Raw genomic sequence first — 7,940 nt, forward strand, 5'->3', positions numbered from 1 at the left:
TCCCTCTCCCTCTCCCTTCCCCTTCCCCTCTCCCTCTCCCTCTCTGTCTGTCTGTCTCTGTTTCTGTCTCTCTCTCTCTCTCTCTTCACTGAATTCTTTTCAATTTCTCTCCAGAATTCTTCTTTGGTCCATGAATTGTTTATCTTTAAATTAAAAGTAGTTTCTAACTGGTATATAAAATTGTTTGTATTTATGAGCTTCAATCATTCATGTACTATATAATGTTCAAATCAAAATATATCAATAATTTTATTTTTATCTACTGTGAAAATGTTCAATATTTTCTTTTGAAAATATACAGTACATAAGTTTTGCCAATAATTCCCCCCTCGTTGGCATAGGCAAGGTAGAGATATGCCTACCCCACCCCTCACAGCCTACAGCAGGCAGGAGAGCTGGCCCCATCCCCTCACTGACTGCAGCAACAGGAGAGTGTCCTGTGAGTCTTCTGGGCAGCACAGCAGAACTAGTGTGCAGATGAGATGATCCCCAAGGACATGAGAGCGGGAGAGCTGTTCCTTACTCCTTGCCAGCTGAAGCATTTGGTGAACTAGTGTGTGTGTGGGGGGGGGGGCAGTGCTGGAGACCTCGCCCCTGGTGGTGACAGCCCAGAAAAGCTGGTAGGCTGAGCAACTCAGCTTCTTCCCAAGCCCAAATCCTGAGTTTTGAGTTGGCTCACCTCAACATCCACCTCAAATATGATCTGCTGGTGTGTATGAAGGGTGAGTCCTGAATATCCTAAGCTGCAGGGTCTCCATGACAAAGGCAATAATGGGATATCCAAGAGGAGTCCAAATGAGGATCCAGCATTGCTAGTGTAGCAGAAGCCAGAGGCCTCAAACCAGATCAATATTTGCAGGTAAAGATATATGGACAAAAGGGTACACTTTGTAACACACTGTGACACACTACAGCCTCCAGAAAAAAATATTTTTAATCTGTCTCATTTTATTCTCTGTTGAGGTTGGAGGTTTCATGGGATGAAGGCAGATATGCAGGGAAAGGAGATGTGTAGGATTTGGGTGCACAATGTGAAATTTACAAAGAATCAATCAATAAATAAAATGTCCTACATGTGTTCTGTTGTTTACAAATGTTTCTCTAAACTTTCCTGTCAGATTTTCCTTAATAATTTCAAATGTTATTTCATTTCTGGTTGGCAGTTAACATATTTTCAATTATTTTAATGGTTTCAAATGTTTTGAGGTTTGTTTTATAAATGGAACAAATGGTCTTATTTGGATATATACTCTAGGGATACTTGAAAGGAACATTACTCTTCAGTTTGAGGATGGAGTGCTTGTTGTTAAATGTAGAGTAGACCTTGATGACTGATAACACTGTTGAGTTTGCCCATACCTTTGGTAGTTTTACCTTTACTTGTTCTTTTAAATTCTGTGAGCAATACTGGTATTTCCAAATATAATTGGGGATTTTCTATAATTCTTTTCTGTTACATTAATTTTTATTTCCCACGTTTTGTAATTTTACTATTTGATGCATGTATATAGATCTATCTATCTATCTCTAATTTTTTATTTTCAACTTACACCATCATGTCTGAAGTAAATTCTTTATGGTACAGACAATGTATATGGTTGAGTGATGTTTCTAAATCTACATTGACAATCTACTAATTAATAGGTATATTTAATTTACTTTTAAGTTTTGTAAATTGTTAAAAAAAACTAGTAGAAGATTGTTCTATTTTGTATCTGTTTTCTTTTTCTAACATTCTTGGATTGTATATACTTTTCATAATTCTACTTTATCTATAGTGTTCCTGAGTGTACCTCCTTGTATTTTAGTGACAGCTCTATGCATTATATTTATATAATTTAATATTAAGCTGATTTCATTATAGCAGAAATCATGAAGTATAGAAAATAAGCCTCATTTTATTTCAGTTTATGCTCCATAGTTTTCTTCAGTATTTTTACCTACTTTTATAATCACATCTGACAGTGTTATATTTTGCTTCAACCATAAAATATAATTTAGAGAGTTTAAGCTTATTGTACTCATGCCTTTTTTTTCTTACAGTGTTCTTTCTTCCTAGTAATATTCCAAGGTTCTTCCAACTGGCTATCACTGCTTTGTGCATCATTTTACTCTAATCATGACTCTTTAGATGTGTCAGGTCTCATAGCACTACTCACTCTCTTTTAAAAAAAAATGAGAGACTTTTTTTAAGATTTATTTATTTTATGTATTGAGTACACTGTCGCTGTCAGACACACCAGAAGATGGCATCAGATCCCTTTACAGATGGTTGTGAGCCACCATGTAGTTGCTGGGAATTGAACTCAGGACCTTTCGGAGCCGTTCCTCCAGGCCCCCTAGCACCCCTGTCTTGATGTTACCATCTATCTTTTTCCGTGAACTTTGTGATGTTCTTATATGAGGAATTTTTATTGAAATATGAACGTCTCTATTATTGTGTTGTGGAGATTCTGGATTTGATTTAAACCATTTGTTGTAGCTGGATTTCAGACACCACTTCAACAGAGGAAGTAAAAGTTGCTACCACTTCAGCGCGCTAAGTGAAGGCAAACATCCTGTTTCCCCGCTTAGCCTCTTAACGCGATCCAAAGAAAAGGTAATCCTCAATGGTGCTAGTTAGGAATAACAAGTATAGCGCTTGAACTGGTGAGATGTCTTAAAAAAAATAAAGGAACTTGCCATCAAGCATTACAACCTCGGTTTAATCCTTGGGAACCCACATGGAGAAAGAAAAGAACCAACTCACACAAATACAATGGTGCATATGTACAGCCATACTTGTACACACATAAAGACGCACAAAGTAAAGTTCTGAATGTAAAAAAAAAAAATCACAGATCTTCTTTCAAGCTTTCATACATATCTACCACACTGGCTAGAGTGGGTTATGAATAGTCCACATTGCAACATTCTCTAACACCGAAAAGGGAGGTGGGATTGTCTCCTCACTGCTGATTGAGGGTGGGAAGCCTGTCTCTCCACAATCTCTTTCCTGAAATTACCCATCCTTTGGCTGTGAGGTCGCCTCATCGATTCAAGATTTGAATGGTAGTAGAGAATTCCATCTCCCTACGTGGGGTACACAGATAATGAATTGCAGGCATAGATTAGGAGGAAAGTCTAGTCTCTCCATTCCACCTGTACTGAAATCACCCTGATAGGGTTTTTGTAGTGTTGTACAGCACAGGAAAGGAGAAAAATCTAGGCTTTCTACATGACTCTTGCTGGCAGATGTCTCTGTGGTAATCAGCTGTAGCTCACATATTATTATTATTATTATCATTATCATTATCATTATGATAATTATATCTTTTTTTTACAGTCCAGTCATTATCCCCCTCCCAGTCTACCCTCTGAATGTTCCACATCCCATACCTCCTCCCTACCCCCTGTCTCCACGTGGATGCCCTCACCCCCCACCCCACCTGACCTCTAAACTCCCTGGGGCCTCCAGTCTGAGGGTTAAGTGCATCATCACTGAATGAACCCAGACCCAGCAGTCCTCTACTGTATGTGTGTCAGGGGCCTCATATCAGATGGTGTGTGCTATGTGTTTGGTGGTCCATGTCTGAGAGATCTCGGGGGTCCAGATTAATTGAGACTGCTGGCCTTCCTACAAGATCTCCCTCCTCCACAACTTCTTCCCGTTTTTTCCCAGAGGTCACCAATTTCTGTCCGTTGGTTGGGTACCTGCATCCTAACTCAGCCGCCAATTGGGCCTCTCGGAGGGCAGAGACTCAGCTGCCTGTTGAGTCTACCACCTGTTGGGCTGCTCGGAAGGCAGACATATTAGACACTTTTTGCAACATAGTTGTAACAGCAACCCCAGTGGCCTAATGGATAAGGCACTGGCCTCCTAAGCCAGGGATTGTGGGTTCGAGTCCCATCTGGGGTGGCAAACTTTTGTGGCACAGGTTTTTTGTCTCTCCTTTTCTGGTACTTAGGTGACAAAGAGCAGACAGACTGTTGCCGAGGCTTGTAGAGCCTACCTACCAGGTATTACTTCCTAAAGTTACGATTTTTGTTCATTTTTTTAGCAGTATCTGTTAGGATATGTATTTGAAGTTTTCTAACTTTTTTTCTTACTTTACTTTGAAGAGCTCAGTAAACAAATTGAATGTCTTTGGGAGGGAGAATTGGAGTATGGTCATTTATACATTCTTCCAGTTAAAAAGGACCCTAACCTGTGTCAAGTTGACATAAAACCAGTCAGCACAACTGGATGGATTGGTTATCTAAACTTAATTCCATTACTAAATCTACAATAATACATAGATGAAACATGAACTGAGCATTATGTAATCTTATGGGAAGAAGATATTAGGCCTAGATTCCTTTAAACTAACCTTGGAACAATAATATGAGAAAATATGAAAAAATTAAATAACATAGAAGATACTGCAAATAAATTCTGTCATTTTAAGGGAAATACTGTTAGATTTAGAACGATATTTAGAGCTGTTTTAAAATTAAATTATTTATATAAGTTAGACTCTAATGTACTTACAAAACACTACGATTTACATTTATGAAACAGAAGACCTTATATAGAATCAAAATTTAATATCCTATTTTTTTTTTTTGGTTTTTCAAGACGGTTTCTCTGTGTACCCCTGCTGGCTGTCCTGGAACACACTCTGTAGACCAGGCTGGCCTCGAACTCAGAAATCTGCCTGCCTCAACCTCCCAAGTGCTGGGGTTAAAGGTGAGCGCCACCACTGCCCAGTTATAATATCCTATTCAAACCCAGTCTAATTAAATGTGATAGAAATACATTTGTGCTCAGCCTCATACAGCTTTCAAACACTCTTAAGCATCATGCTGTGTGATCCTCTCTATAAAAGTAAAAACTACCAATCAAGTTTTCCTTGAATATTAATAGTAACAGAAAACTTATGATAGAGCCTTCTCAGTACCTCATCAGGTGTATATACCTATATAATAATGAAAAAAAGCTGGTGCCAATCATGATCATATATGTGGATGATAAAGCTAATTCCTAAGGAATGTTACAATACACTATAGAATAGTCAACCTAACTAAAGGTGTCTGTGTTGGTTTCTTAAGATTACACAAAGATACGAAGGAGTAGTGCAATCTTGACAGAGAATGTCACCTCTTATGAAGATGTCAAATGTGAAGTCTCACTTCATTAAAAACTGTGCTCCGAAAAACTCATTACTTGCCCAGGTGAAAATTTCACCTTTCAGAAGACAGAAACACAAGAAATCTGACACTTGAAATTAAATTTTGATCATCGGAGGGAAACTAGTCAGTCACATGAAACTGGTACGAATGTTGAGAACTAAGTATCATATCATGTTGACGTTTGTGATATTGAGCGAATACTGGGAGACAGTCATGCACATATCTATGTACTTGTACATAGTCATCTTAGAAAAAAAATCACATTTAATTTTGATAAAACATATAAACTATGGAAGAAAGTTGCAATGAATACTACGGAGTAAAGTCATCTAAAATAATCAAAATTTTAAAAAAAATTCAATCGAAAGGGAGATTTTGGTGAATATATGTAACATTTGAAATGTAAATAAAGAAATTATCTAATAAAAATGGGCAAAGCTTGGAATACAAAAAAAAATGTTACGTTCAAAAACTAAAGAAAAGGGCTGGAGAGATGGCTCAGTGGTTAAGGGCACTGATTGGTCTTCCGAAGGACCTGAGTTCAAATCCCAGCAACCACATGGTGGCTCACAACCATCTGTAATGAGATCTGACACTCCTCTCCTGGAGTGTCTTAAGAGAGCTATGGTGTACTTACATATAATAAATAAATAAATCTTTAAAAAAAAAAACTAAAGAAAATCAAAAGCTCCATTTTGAGCTGTGGATGGCTTGAATTCCATACTTATAATGCATTCAATTGTTTACTCCCCCACTGTGGTCTTTCATCTTTCTCACACTGCTGCTGAAACGCAATATACAGAGATTTTGTTTAGCCAGGGTAAATTTTAAATATAATTTAAATTTTAGATAATTATTTTTAAAAAGATGGTTACACTAGAAGGGCTAGAAGATGAGGGGTGCTGCAAAAGGCTGCTTTCTGGACGTGGCATAGCTGTCACCCACAGGAACTCACAGCGGCCGTGGGTACTCACACAAGACCTCCACAAGATCAAGACTTAAATATTCCAACATGGAGTAGGAGGGGTCTCCTGAAGCCCTATCCCTACTTAAAGACAGTTGATGGCTTCTGAAGGAGAGTCATTTTTCCTTGGTGGCATAAAATTTCCCATATCCCAGTGGGTAACCCCACACATATACACGTATGGGCCTCAGTAATTAGACTTGGTGGGTTTTGGTTTTTCGAGACAGGGTTTCTCTGTGTACCCTTGGCTATCCTGGAACTCACTCTGTAGACCAGGTTGGCCTTGAACTCAAATTCGCCTGCCTCTGCCTCCCAAGTGCTGGGATTAAAGGCGTGCACCACCACTGCCCGGCATATGGAAAGAAATACTGGGATGGTGGTGGAAGGGAACTGGGAGAAGGTGGATATGTACAAGATAAAAGGCATTCAAATAAGCTGTAGAGATGGCTTGGTGGTTAAGACTGCCCTCTACTTTTCCAGAGGTCATGAGTTCTAATCCCAGCAACCACATGGTGGCTGATACCCATTTGTGATGAGATCTGGTGCATCTGAAGGTAGCTACAGTGTACAGTTTATGATAAATAAATAGGTCTTTAAAAATGTTTATAGGAATTCTTTAAAATTTTTACAATGTAGTTGGTGCACTTGTGTGTCTTAGCACTTTTTAAAATAGGTAAGGGCTACTAGACACATTGCTTATGGTATATCAAACAACTTAAATCATGGTATGGCTTTCTTGGCTAACATCTTGTTTATATTTTGTCTACTAAAAATAACCAGCTTTATATTGGAAAGGTGAAGGTATCAATAATTGAGGCATAAAACATAATTCATTTAACAAGTAATTCCCATGCTATATTCTATGATCAAGTATGATTTAGAAAATTCTGGGATTGGAAAAATGAGCATACTCTAAACTCAATTAAAGAATTACCTTATTAAATCACAGGTTGCTGGATCCCAGCCCCAGATTTACACTTCTAGTAAATTCTCAGATGAAATTACTGCTCCTGACAACTAGTCTAAAAATAGATGCTTCTGACATGTCTGGGAAGAATACAAAATAGCCTAATGTTATTGGAAGAGATTGTGGCAATATCTTAAGAACAATTACTTGTGATAGTTAATCTCAATTGTGACTTTTATGAGATCTACCTGAGAGCCAAGACCCTCTGTACATATCTTGGGATAGGAATAGTATTTTGACTTAGTTAATTGAGGTTGGGAGAGCCACTGTGTGTAGCACTGTTTCCTGTATTGCATAAAAAGAGACACTGAGCTGAGAGAAGTCATCCATTATTCTCTGCTTGATTGTGGACACATATGATGAACTGTTTCCAAGTCTGTGCTGCCTCAGTGTTACCATGATAAGCCAACACATGTCCTTTCTCCCTTAAGTTGCTTTTATCAGGGTATTTTATCATGATAAGACAGAACTTAATAAATCAGGAAATCCTAGTTCTAAATTTTTGTATTTGGGTAAGTAAGCAAGGATATATAAACAATATAAAATGTATGTATGAACTCCAACATTATTTGTGGTTGTAAAACATTGGAAATTATCAAAGCATAGGAGTTTAAATAAAGTATAAGATGTACACATAATGAAACATAAGACTGAAAACAAGAATGATACCTAGGAGTTTAAATAAAGTATAAGATGTACACATAATGAAACATAAGACTGAAAACAAGAATGATACCTATAAGCTAATAATTTCCAAATTACATTGAGTATAAAGTAGGGGCCCTTTGCTGGGCAGTGGTGGCTCATGCCTTTAATCCCAGCACTTGAGAGGCAGAGGCAGGAGGATTCCTGAGTTCA

The 7,940-nt window shown here is 37.9% G+C and overlaps 1 non-coding gene across 1 annotated transcript; it reads left to right on the forward strand.

The window, feature by feature from the left end:
• Positions 1 to 3,825: 3,825 nt before the first annotated feature.
• On the forward strand, positions 3,826 to 3,898 carry Trnar-ccu. Its single transcript has one exon. It is a non-coding gene; the product is annotated as a tRNA-Arg (tRNA).
• The last annotated feature ends 4,042 nt before the right edge of the window (positions 3,899 to 7,940 follow it).

The sequence above is a fragment of the Mastomys coucha genome, chromosome X, assembly GCF_008632895.1.
Source record: "Mastomys coucha isolate ucsf_1 chromosome X, UCSF_Mcou_1, whole genome shotgun sequence".
NCBI lineage: Eukaryota > Metazoa > Chordata > Mammalia > Rodentia > Muridae > Mastomys > Mastomys coucha.